This window comes from Heterodontus francisci, chromosome 9 (genome assembly GCF_036365525.1).
Source record: "Heterodontus francisci isolate sHetFra1 chromosome 9, sHetFra1.hap1, whole genome shotgun sequence".
Taxonomy (NCBI): domain Eukaryota; kingdom Metazoa; phylum Chordata; class Chondrichthyes; order Heterodontiformes; family Heterodontidae; genus Heterodontus; species Heterodontus francisci.
In genome coordinates, this window is record NC_090379.1 from 8,722,490 (window position 1) to 8,735,251 (window position 12,762).

Here is a 12,762-nt window from a genome sequence, read left to right on the forward strand (position 1 = left end):
CTTCATTTCCACTCTATCTAGGACGCTGATAATTTTATACACCTCAATCAAATCTTCTCTCAGCCTCCTCTGTTCCAAAGAAAACAATCTTTTCTCATAGCTAAAATTTTCCATTCCTGGCAACATCCTCATAAATCTCTTCTGCAACCTCCTAATGAGATCACATTCTTCTTGAAATGCAGTGACCAGAACTGCACACTGAACTCTAGGTGTAACCAAACTAGTGTTTTACACACAAACAAGAAATGTTGGAAATACTCAGCAGCTGTGGTAGCATCTGTGGAGAGAGAAGCAGAGTTACCATTTCAGGTCAGTGACCCTTCATCAGAATATCAGTGTTTTATACATTTCCAGCATAAACCCCATGCTCTTATAGCTCATCAAATAAAGGAAAGTATCCCGAAATCTTTCCGAACCACCTTATCTACCTGTCCTGCTACCTTCAGAGATATGTGGACTTTTTTTTATTTGTTCATGGGATATGAGCATCACTGGCAAGGCCAGCATTTATTGTCCATCTCTAATTGCCGTTGAGAACTGCTGCAGTCCATGTGGTGTAGGTACCCCTACAATGCTGTTAGGGAGAGATTTCTAGGATTTTGATCCAGTGATAGTGAAGGAATAGAGATATATTTCCTAGTCTGAATGGTATGTGATTTGGAGGGGAACGCGTGGTGTTCCCATGCGTCTGCTGCCCTTGTCCTTCTAGGTGGTAGAGGCCACAAGTTAGGAAGGTGCTGTTGAAGGAACCTTGGTGAGTTGTTGCAGTGCATCTTGTAGATGGTACACACTGCTGCCACTCTGCGCCAGTGGTGGAGGGAGTGAATGTTTAAAGGTGATGGATGGGGTACTGATCAAGCGGGCTGCTTTGTCCTGGATTGTATTGAGCTTCTTGAGTGTTGTTGGAGCTGCACCCATCCAGGCAAGTGGAGAGTATTCCATCACACTCCTGACTTGTGCCTTGTAGATGATGGGCAGGCTTTGGGGAGTCAAGAGGTGAGTTACTGATGTTACGAGTGCTTCCGTTTTTTCTTGATTTTGAGGACTTGTGTTTTAAAACTGATGCTGGAACTTTGTGTTGTTTTAAAAAGAGGCCATCAGAAGGTCTTTTGGACTGAGCTTGGTTTGAAAATAAACTAATAATGGAGGAATCAAGGAGTGCTAAAAACAAGCCCTTACTGGAAGGCACCTGTCTTCAGATAATTACACAGCAGTGGTTTTTTGAGTTGGGGAAAGATGTTTACAAAGAAGTGACAGGTCAAGATTTATGGGGTCAGGAGGCTTGACTCTTGTGACATTGTTTTTGGTTTCACTTTGGACAGTGAGTTGATGATATGGACAATGCTTTGAAAAGACAGTTGGAGAAAACTTGCCAAGGGAGCAAACCCCAATTCAGCTTGTTCCATCTCTTTAAGAAGCAAGTGTAAGAAACTGCCTGAAATCCCTGTTGCTGCATTTTTCATGGAAAGCCTACCCAAACTGATCTTCACTGTCACCTGACAAGATCTATTCTAGGAAGATTCCAGTGACAGCCATCTATGCGTATTTGGTACGCCAAACCAAAACAAAGGACATCTGACATCTTTCCATATCTTCTCTATTTTCTTGAAGAATTAGTAAGTATTTGGCCAAAGTATTCTTTTTGTCTGTATTTTTTTGCAATAGAGCTCTAAGAATAAATCTCTATATTTTTCAGTTAACCAATGTATATGTGTGTGTGTGTTGGAGGGGCTAAGGTAAAAAGGGAACGTTTATATTTCAATCTGTGTGTTAATGCTTTGCATCGTTACTGGTTAAAACTTGTTTTATAATAAAACTGATAATTTTATTGTTTATTAAAGAAACCTGGTTGGTGGATTTTATTCTGGGATAAAAATAGAGTTGATGATTGACCGTATCGGTAATTGGGAAAAAATTTACATATATGTTGTGACCTGTGGAGAAGTGGAAATAGAATAAACAGTGCATTCCTCCCGCCTCGGTCGTAAGACTTGCTAGACAATACCTAGCCTCTGATCTGCTCTTGTAGCCACAGTATTTATATGGCTGGTCCAGTTAAGTTTCTGATCAATGGTAACCCCCAGGATGTTGATGATGGGGAGTTCAGCAATGGTAATTCCGCTGAATGTCAAGGGCACATACACTCCGAGCTCCCTCTGTTCCTCCGCACTTCTCAGTATCCTACTATTTATTGTGTATTCCCTTGCCTTGTTTGCCCTCCCCAAGTGCATTACCTCACATTTCTCAGGACTAAATTCCATTTGTCACTTTTCTGCCCACCTGACTAGTCCATTAATATCTTCCTGCACTCTACAGCTTTCTTTCTCACTTTCAGGCACATGGCCAATTTTTGTATCATCTGTAAACTTCTTAATCATGTCCCTCACAATTAAGTCCAAATCATTGATATATATACCACAAATATCCCACTGGAAACAGCCTTCCAGTCACAAAAACACCCGTCGAGGATCACCCTTTGCTTCCTGCCACTCATTTTGGATCCAACTTGCCATGTTCTCTTGGATCCCATTGGCTCTTACTTTTCTGATCAGTCTGCCATGTGTGACCTTGTCAAAAGCTTTTGCTGAGATCCATGTAGACTATATCAAATGCACTACCCTCATTGACCCTCCTTGTTACCTCCTCAAGAAATTCAATCAAGTTAGTCAAAAACGACCTTCCCTTAACAAAACCATGCGGACTGCCCTTGACTAATCGGTGCCTTTCTAAATGACAATTTAATACTGTCCCTCAGAAGTTTTTCCAATAATTTGCCCACCTCTGAGGTTAGGCTGGCTGGCCTGTATATACTCAGACAATCACTTCATTCCATTTTAAACAACAGTATAACCCATTAGCAGTCCTTTGGCATCATAGTTGCTGCCAATTAATATTGGTCAGAGCCTCCACTATTTCCTCCCTTGCATTTCTCAGCAGCCTGGGATAGATTTCATCCCAGCCTGGTGATTTATCTACTCTCAAATATGCTAAACCCTTTAATAGTTCCTCTTTTACATTGCTTATCTACTCCACTATTTCACACTCCTCCTTAACTGAAATGTCTGCACCATCCCTTTCTTTTGTGAAGACAGATACAAAATGTTCATTAAGAACCATACCCACGTCGTCCGCCTCCACACACAAGTTACATTTTTGGTCTCTATTTGGCCCTACTCTTTCCTTAGTTATCCTCCTGATCTTTATGTATTTATAAAGCGTCTTTGGATTTTTCTTGCCAATATTTTTTCATGCCCTCTCTTTGCTTTCATAATTTCCTTTTTTAGTTTCATCCCTGCACTTTCTATAATTCTCCAGGCTTTCTTTTTTTTTTATTCTTTCATGGGATGTGGGCGTCGCAGGCCAGGCCAGCATTTATTGCCCATCCCTAATTGCCCTTGAACTGAGTGGCTTCCTAGGCGATTTCGAGGGCATGTAAGAGTTAACCACATTGCTGTGGATCTGGAGTCACATGTAGGCCAGACCAGGTAAGGACAGCAGATTTCCTTCCCTAAAGGACATTCGTGAACCAGATGGGTTTTTACAACAATCGACAATGGTTTCATGGCCATCATTAGACTAGCTTTAAATTCCAGATTTATTAATTGAATTCAAATTCCACCTTCTGCTGTGGTGGGATTCGAACCCACGTCTCCAGAGCAATATCTGGGTCTCTGGGTTACTGGTCCAGTGACAAATACCAGCACGCCACCACGTCCTGCATTTCTATAAGCACCTTGCACGGCCACAGGATGTCCCAAAGCACTTTGCAGCCAATGAAATACTTTTGAAGTGTAGTCACAGTTGTAATGTATGAAACATGGCAACCAATTTGCACAGAGCAAAATCCCACAAACAGCAATGTGATAATGACCAGATAATTTGTTTTTGTGATGTTAACACAGGAATAAATATTGGCCGGAACACTGGGGATAATTCCCCTGCACTTCTCGAAATAGTGCCATTGGATCTTTTACATCCACCTGAAAGGGCAGTTGGGGCCTCAGTTTAATGTCTCATCCAAAAGAAGGCACGTCCAACAATGCAGCACTCCCTCAGTGCCAGGCTTGATTTTTGATTTTTCTGCAGTATTGAGCTCTCGGTGCCTGGCATAAGCTTCCCTCACTAACCCTGAATGGCACCCACTCCCTCACTCACTCGGAATGACAGCACCTCCCATATTAACCCTGGATAACACCTCCTCCCCTACTAATCGTGAATATCTCTCTTCTGCCACTAACTCTGAATAGCGCTCCCTCCCTCACTAATTCGGAATGACAGCCCCTCCCCCACTAACCCAGAATGGTAGCCCCTCCCCACCAATCACAAATATCTCTCCTCTTCCACCCTGAATGGCAGCTCTTTCCCCACTAGATGGTGACGTAATGTTAATGTCACTGGACTAGTCATCCAGAGCCCAGGCTAATGCCATGGGGACATGGATTCCAATCCCACCATGGCAGCTGGTGGAATTTAAATTCAAATAATTAATTAAAATCTGGAATTGAAAGCTAGTCTCAGTAATGGTGCTGTGAAACTATAAGCGATTGTCATAAAAACCCATCTAGTTTACTAATGTCCTTTAGGGAAGGAAATCTGCTGTCATTACCTGGTCTGGCCTACATGTGACTCCAGACGTACAGCAATGTGGTTGACTCTTAAATGCCCTCTGAAATGGCTTAGCAAGCCACTCAGTTGTCAATTAGGGATGGGCAACAAATGCTGGCCTTGCCAGCGATGCCCGTATCCCATGAAAGAATTTTTAAAAACTAACCCTGGATGACAGTTCCTCCCCTACTAATCGTGAATATCTCCCCTCTCCCACCCTGAATAGCAGCCCCTCTCCCACTAACCCTGAATGGCAGCCCTTCCCCCACTAACCCTGAATGGCAGCCCCTCCCTCACTAACCCTGGATGACAGCCCCTTCCCCATTAATCGTGAATATCTCCCCTCACCCACTAACATAGAAACATAGAAACACAGAAACGTAGGAGCAGGCACGAAGCCCTGACTATCAGCCCCTCCTTCACTAATCCTGAATGGCAGCCCCTCCCTCACTAATCCTGAATGGCAGCCCCTCCCTCACTAATCCTGAATGAAAGCTCCCCTCTCTGTGTCAGATGATAGCGACCCACCCTCCACCTTCCATCTTCACCTCACTAAAGACCTCGAGGGCTTAATTTCACTGTCTTCCTCTGGGTGATAATTAGCCAAACAGATTTCCCGCCTGTTGGTATCTATGCAATGTTTGCTCTGTTCTGGTCCACTTTACCAGATCAATGTCCAGTGGAGAACATTATAAATTAACTCCATTGTGCAGGTTGGTCTGTTTGTGAAAGTTATTTTTGGTGATTAATTAGCTGTGTTCAATTTTTCATTTTCATATTTCTGAGCCAGCACAATTGTGATTGCTGGAGGACAGGAAGGGGCAGAGATGTGGGCGAGATTTATTCTTTCAGTGACTTTCAAAATGGTGTCAGCACCTGCGCATGGGCACCCGACACCATTACTGGGGATCGACCACCCGCTCCCTCCACGTCTTGGGGAGGGGGTGGACAATCCGCCATGGCCATTTAAATGAGCCGCCGCGTTTAATATTGCCGCAGCTCCGCAACATGCATGTAAAATTCAGCCCATCATCCCTTCTCACGGCTGTAACTGTTTTTTTAGATCAATATTGCCACCTGATCATTTTTATCCCCCTCTCTATCTCATCTGAATACCCTAGAACCAGGAATGTTTAGCTGCCATTCCTGCCCCTCTCTAAGCCATGTTTCAGTAATATCCAAAATAAAAATCACTCCGTGCCCTTAGCTCATTTGCCTTAAACAAACTCCTTTTTTGTCTATTTTCCAGCCCTTATTTGCTCTGCCTTCCAAACTCTCTTGCTAATTTTCTGCCTTCCATTTCCAGCTCTGCTTTTCTCCCTTTTGAATCTACGCTCAGCTTCTCATTCCCCTGCTTAGTAAGTTTAAACTGTACCCAACAGCTCTAGTAAACCGGCCTGATAGTATTGTATACAAATCTGGGCATTACTCTTTAGGAAAGATGTTAAGGCCTTGGAGAGCATACAGAGAAGATTTACCAGTATGATACCAGGAATGAAGGACTTAGCTTATGTGGAGAAATTAGACAAGCTGGAACTGTTCTCCTTGGAACAGAGAAGGTTCGGGAAGATCTAACAGAGGTATTCAAAATGATGAGAGGTTCGAATAGAACAATGAGGGACAAACTATTTCCTGGCAAGTGGGTCAGTAACCAAAGGTCACAGATTTAAAATAATTGGTAAAAGAACTAGAGAGGAAACAAGGAGAAATGTTTTAGGAACATAGGAACAGGAGCAGGCCATTCAGCCCATCGAGACGGCCCCACCATTCAGTATGATCGTGGCTGATCATCCACTTCAATGCCTTTTTCCCACACTATCCTCATATCCCCTTATGTCATTTGTATTTAGAAATCTGTCAATCTCTGCTTCAAACATACTCAATGACTGAGCTTCCACAGCCCTCTGGGGTAGAGAATTCCAAAGATTCACAACCCTTTGAGTAAAGAAATTTCTCTTCATCTCTGTCCTAAGGCTTCCCCCTTATTTTGAAATTGTGTCCCCTGGTTCTAGAATCCCCAACCGGGGGAAACATCTTAGCTGCATCTACCCTGTCTATCCCTTTAAGCATTTTGTAGGTTTCAATGAGATCACCCCTCATTCTTTGAAACTCTAGAGAATACAGGCCCAGTTTCCCCAATCTCTCTTCATAGGACAGTCCCACCATCCCGGGAACAAGTCTGGTGAACCTTTGTTGCACTCCCTCTATGGCAATAATATCCTTCTTAAGGTAAGGAGACCAAAACTGCACACAGTACTCCAAGTGCTGTCTAACCAAGGTTGTATACAATTGAAGCAAGACTTCACTACTCCTGTACTCAAATCCTCTTGCGATAAAGGCTAACATTCCTAATTGCTTGCTGCACCTGCATGTTAGCTTTCAGTGACTTGTTGACAAGGACACCCAGGTCCCTTTGTACATCTACACTTTCTAATCTCTTACCATTTAAGAAATACTCTGCAGATCTACTCCTCCTACCAGAGTGGATAACCTCACATTTTTCCACATTATATTCTATCTACCACGTTCTTGCCCACTCACTAAGTCTGTCCAAATCCCCTTGAAGTCATCTTGCATCTTCCTCACAATACACATTCCCACCTAGTTTTGTATCATCTGTGAACTTGGAAATACTATATTTGGTCCCCACATCCAAATCATTGATATATATTGTGAACAGCTGGGCCCAAGTACTGATCCTTGCAGTACCCCACTAGTCACAACCTGCCAATGCAAGAATGACCCGTTTATTCCTGCTCTCTGCTTTCTGCCTGTTAACCAATCCTTAATCCATGCTAGTGTATTACCTCCTATCCCATGTGCTCTAATTTTGCTAACCAATCTCCTGCGGGGGACTTTATCAAAAGTTTTCTGAAAAGCCAAGTATACCATGTTCACCTACTCCCCTTTATCAATTCTGTTAGTAACATCCTCAAAAAATTCCAAAAAAACAGGTTCGTCAAACATGATTTCCCATTCATAAATCCATGTTGACTATACCCAATCAGATCATTATTATCCATGTGTCCATTTATCACATCCTTTAGAATAGATTTAGTAGCATTTTCCCAGGTCCCATCTGTCCCAGAACCAGTCCCAATGTCTCAGAAATCTGATGCCCTCCCTCCTACACCAATTCTCCAGCCACGTATTCAATCCATCAATCCTCCTACTCCTATGCCCACTAGCATGCGGCACTGGGAGTAATCCTGAGATTACTGCTTTGGACGTCCTGCTTCTTAAATTCCTTCCTAACTCCCTAAAATATGCTTTCAGAACCTCATCCCTATTCCTACCTATGCCATTGGTACCAATGTGGACCATGACCTCTGGCTGTTCACCCTCCCCCAGAAGGATGTCTTGCAGCCGCTCACACACAGATAGTTGTTAAGATCTGGAATGCACTACCTGAAATGGTGGTGGAATCAGATTTCAGAGGAACTTTCAAAAGGAATTGGACATGGGCTTGAAGAGAACTAATTTGCAGGGTTATGGTGAAAAAGATGGAGAATGAGGCTAAATTGGACAGCTCTTTCAAAGAGCTGGCACAGGCACGATGGGCCAAATGGTCTGCTTCTGTGCTGTAGGATTTTATGATTTAAGTCAATCAGCACCAGTAAAGTGAAATGGCGGCCAATGCTTTGGGTGTGAACTTTCACCCCACATTGGTGACTCCTGCCTGGCAAAAACTGGTGCCCCAGAACAGCCTGTAACCTATTTAGGTTTGCCAGCCAGTTTGGCTTTATCAAAGGAAGGTGAACCATCTCTTGAGACACAACCCCTGTCTTCTTTATGCAGCAGCATTGCAGTTGAGACAAGCACTTATCATAAATGTGATATTTGAATTGTAGAATGGTACAGCACAGAAGGAGGCCATTTTAAAAATTAGAGCCAGACCTTTCAGGAGTGAAATGAGGAAACGAAACGCATCGACACAGTTTGGAACTCTCTTCTGCAAATGGCAGTCGGCGCTAGATCAGTTGTTAATTTTAAATCTGAGATTGATAGATATTTGTTAGCCAAGGATATTAAGGGATACAGATTAGATTGCATGATTTCATTAAATGGTATAACAGGCTGAATAATCTCCTCCTCTTCCTATCTTTCCACATTCCTTTCAGATAGTACATTCCAGATTCAACTCATGTCACCATGGTTTCTTTTCCAATCACTTAAAATCTTTCCTCTGCTTACCAACTCTTTTGCCACCAGAAACAGTTTCTCATCATTTACTCTATTGAAACTATTAATGATTTCAGCCTTCCTTCCTCTTCAGATACACACAATAGACTGGCTGGCACATTCTCAAACACATCACCATGCCAGCATACAGACATTTTTTTTCATTCATTCTTGAGATGTGAGCATCACCGGCAAGGCCAGGATTTGTTGCCCATCCCTAATTACCCTTGAGTAGGTGGTGGCAAGCTGCCTACCACTGAGTGGCTTGCTAGACCATTTCAGAGGGCAGTTAAGGGTCAAGCACAGTGGTGTGGGTCTGGAGTCACAGATGGGCCAAACCAAGTAAGTACAACAGATTTCCTCTCCTGAAGGGCATTCGTGAACCAGATGGGTTTTTATGACAATCCAATCATTTCATAATCATTATTAATGAAACTAGCATTTTATTCCAGATGTATTAATTAACTGAATTTGAATTTGCCCAGCTGGCATTTTGGGATTTGAACTCATGTCTCCAGAGGATTAGTTTCACTCTCTGGATTACTAGACTAGTAACATTACCACTATGCTAGCATTCTCCATCAAATGGACATAGAGATGTACACACACACACTAATTGCTCTAAGCCCGCAGCATTGACAGAATATTTGTTACTGTCATTACTGGGGAAGAAAAGCAACCTGAACATTTGATGAACATTTGAGGGGTGACTGGTCTTTACTATTTAAGCACAGGCCAAATTGGCCGTTCCTACTTCAGGTCCGTATAATCTTCCCATTTGTCCAGATGGTGAAACAATTGTACTCTCCAGGGTGGCTAGACAGTCTGATAGACCTGTTGGGTTAATGTGAAGCGTGTGATAAATGAACACTAATTGTCTGGTCCTAGCAGCTATTATCAATTCTAACAGCTTCTTATGGGAGGGAAACCACTTGCAGGCAAGGTGACAGCTGGTTGATTAAATTCTTTTGTAACACGCCGATCCCGAACCAAAACTCCTCTCTCTGCTTCAACTCGTGAACCATGCACTCCCAGAACAAGTGCACAAGGACAGGTCTGATCTCTCTTCCTTCCCTGGGAGAAAAGAAAGACTTGCATTTACAAGACACCTGGTCACACCTCTGAGAAACCTCTTGACATGCTTCACATTACCATGGATAACTTTGAAATGCACAGAATGTTGTTAAGTAGAGAAACGTTAAGTAGAGAAGTAGTGAAACTGATACTCAGGGTGTGTTGAATACTGTACCTGGGATTCATAGCTCTAACGGCACTCTGCTGGAAGCTGGAATGAGAAAGCACTAACTGAACCTAGGAAAATTGAAAGTCTTAACTCATATTGGGGACACATACCAGGTTACATGTTAAACCTGAGAAAAGGAAGAGGAAAGTCTAATGGTGCCATGTGTGAAGACTCACATGAGGACAATGTAGCAATGTCTCCGAAATCTTCCAGACAGAACTCCACACATGGATATAGAATCATTTTGAACACCTCTATCAAATCTCCTCTTAATCTTCTCTTCTGCAAGGGGAACAGACCCAGCTTCTGCAACCTATCCACGTAACTGAATTTCCTCATCCCTGGAACCATTCTGTGAATCTTTTCTGTACCCTTTCTAATGCCTTAACATCCTTCCTAAAGTGTGGTGCCCAGACCTGGTCACAATACTCAGTTGAGGCTGAACCACTGTTTTATACAGGTTTACCATAACCTTCTTGTTTTTGTACACTATGCCCCTATTTATAAAGCCCAGGATCCCACATTCTCAATCTGCCCTGCAACCTTCAATCACTTGTGCACATATACCCTCAGGTCCCTCTGCTCCTGAACCCCCTTTAGACTGGTATCCTTTAATTTATATTGCCTCTCCTTGTGATTCATCTTTATGTTGTTTCTGGTTCCCAGATGTTGGAAACAATCGCACCTTAATTTTGGAAAAGGTTGGAGTCAGTCTGGTTTATTACAGCACCATGATTTGTACTGTAGAACCTGATTCCTGTGTTACATATAACATGACTCCCCAGTGCAGCCGTGAATGAGGTCCCCCACTGGAACACTTAAATACAACAACTAGCTCCTGACTAATAAGTTCCTAACACTTTACAGATAGTATAACAATATAAGAACATAAGAACATAAGAACTAGGAGCAGGAGTAGGCAATTCAGCCCCTCGAGCTGCTCCGCCATTCAATACAATCATGGCTGATCTCATCTCGGCCTCAACTCCACTTTCCTGCCCGTTCTCCATAACCCTTCAACCTTTAATAATTAAAAATCTGTCTATCTCCTCCTTAAATTTACTCAATATCCCGGCATCCACCGCACTCTGGGGTAGTGAATTCCATAGACTCACGACCCTTTGAGAGAAGTAATTTCTCCTCATCTCTGTTTGAGATCTGCTACCCCTTATCCTAAAACTATGACCTCTCGTTTTAGATTGCCCCACCACAGGTAACATCCTCTCTATGTCTTATATACCTCAATTAGATCTCCTCTCATTCTTCTAAACTCTAGAAAGTAAAGGCCTAAACTGCTTAATCTCTCTTCATAAGACAAACCCCTCATCTCTGGAATCAACCTAGTGAACATCCTCTGAACTGCCTCCGATGTGACTACATCCCTCCTCAAATAAGGGGACCAAAACTATACGCAATACTCCAGGTGCAGTCTCACTAATGCCTTGTACAGTTGCATATATATATATATATATATATACATATTTAACACCTTGTTTTTCCTACCAAAGTGTACCACTTCACACTCTTCTGCACTAATTTTCACCTGCCACTTGTCTGCCCAGTCCACTCCAGCCTGTCTATGTCCTCTTGAAGTCTATCACTATCCTCCTCACAGTTCACAATACTTCCAAGTTTATTGTCATCTGTAAATATTGAAATTGTGCCCTGTACACCCAAGTCCAGGTCATTAATATAGATCAAGAAAACCAGGGGTCCCAACACCAACCCCTGGGGAACCCCCCCTCTATATCTATCAACTGTTCACATCTGCTGTCTGGCTGGAATTTTACATTGCGGCAAAGGCCCCGCCCACCAGCTGAAATGTCGGGGGTGAGCCTGCTTCCACCGGGCCTGGAAACCACGCAGCGATTGTGTGTGACCCGGGCCCTTAATTGGCCTTCGTAAGGCCTTCTACCCCACTGAGGCAGGACGTCCCATCTTCAGGAGCTGCCAGGTAATCAGAGGGCTGGCAGCTGCTCAGTCCCAGTAGCTCCATTGAGAGTGATAACCACTGCTGGGACTGCATTCAGCCAGAAGAGGACGATGGACGCTGTCACTGAAAGATGAGTGGAGTATCGGGACTCGCCGGAGCCCTGGCGAGGGGGTGAGGGTTGATTAGGAGGGCAGGGGAAAGTGCTCCAGCAGGGGTGGCCTGTGCTGTGGAGGGGACCTATCGTGGGGGACAGGGTGCCTGATCAGGAGGGTCCCTCCCACCCCAGCCCCCAAGGAGGCCGCCTGGTTTAACTAGGCAGCCTCCCCAGGTGGCCAAGTGCCCGGCCGCTGCTAAGCTACAGTGGCGCCAGAAGGAAGCCCTTGAGTGACAATTAATTGGCCACTTAAGGGCCTCAATTGGCCTGTGGCAGGCGGGCCATTTTCAACCTCCCCCGCTGCTGGTAAAATGGTAGGCGATGGAAACAGCTCCTCCACCTTCTACTCGATTTTATGGGTGCATAAACTTCTGGCCTCTGTTTCCTGTTACTCAGCCAATTTCATATCCACACTGCTGTTCCTTTTATTCCATGGTATCTGACTTTGCTGAGAAGCCTGTTATGTGGCACTTGATAAAATGCCTTTTGGAAGTCCATGTACACCACTTTAGCCACATTACCTTCATCTTGTTACCTCATCAAAAAGCTCAATCAAGTTAGTTAAACATGATTTTCCCTTAACAAATCCATGCTGGCTTTCCTTAATTAACCCACATTTGTCCAAGTTAAGATGACTGTTAATAC

The 12,762-nt window shown here is 43.6% G+C and overlaps 1 protein-coding gene across 1 annotated transcript in view; it reads left to right on the top strand.

Annotated features, from left to right (window-relative positions):
- Positions 1-252: 252 nt before the first annotated feature.
- Positions 253-12,762, top strand: part of LOC137373422 (protein TUNAR-like) — a 33,679-nt gene continuing 21,169 nt past the window's right edge. Inside the window, exon 1 of the mRNA XM_068038243.1 lies at positions 253-309. The gene's annotated coding sequence lies outside the window, so the exon portion shown is untranslated. The remainder of the gene's footprint in view (positions 310-12,762) is intronic.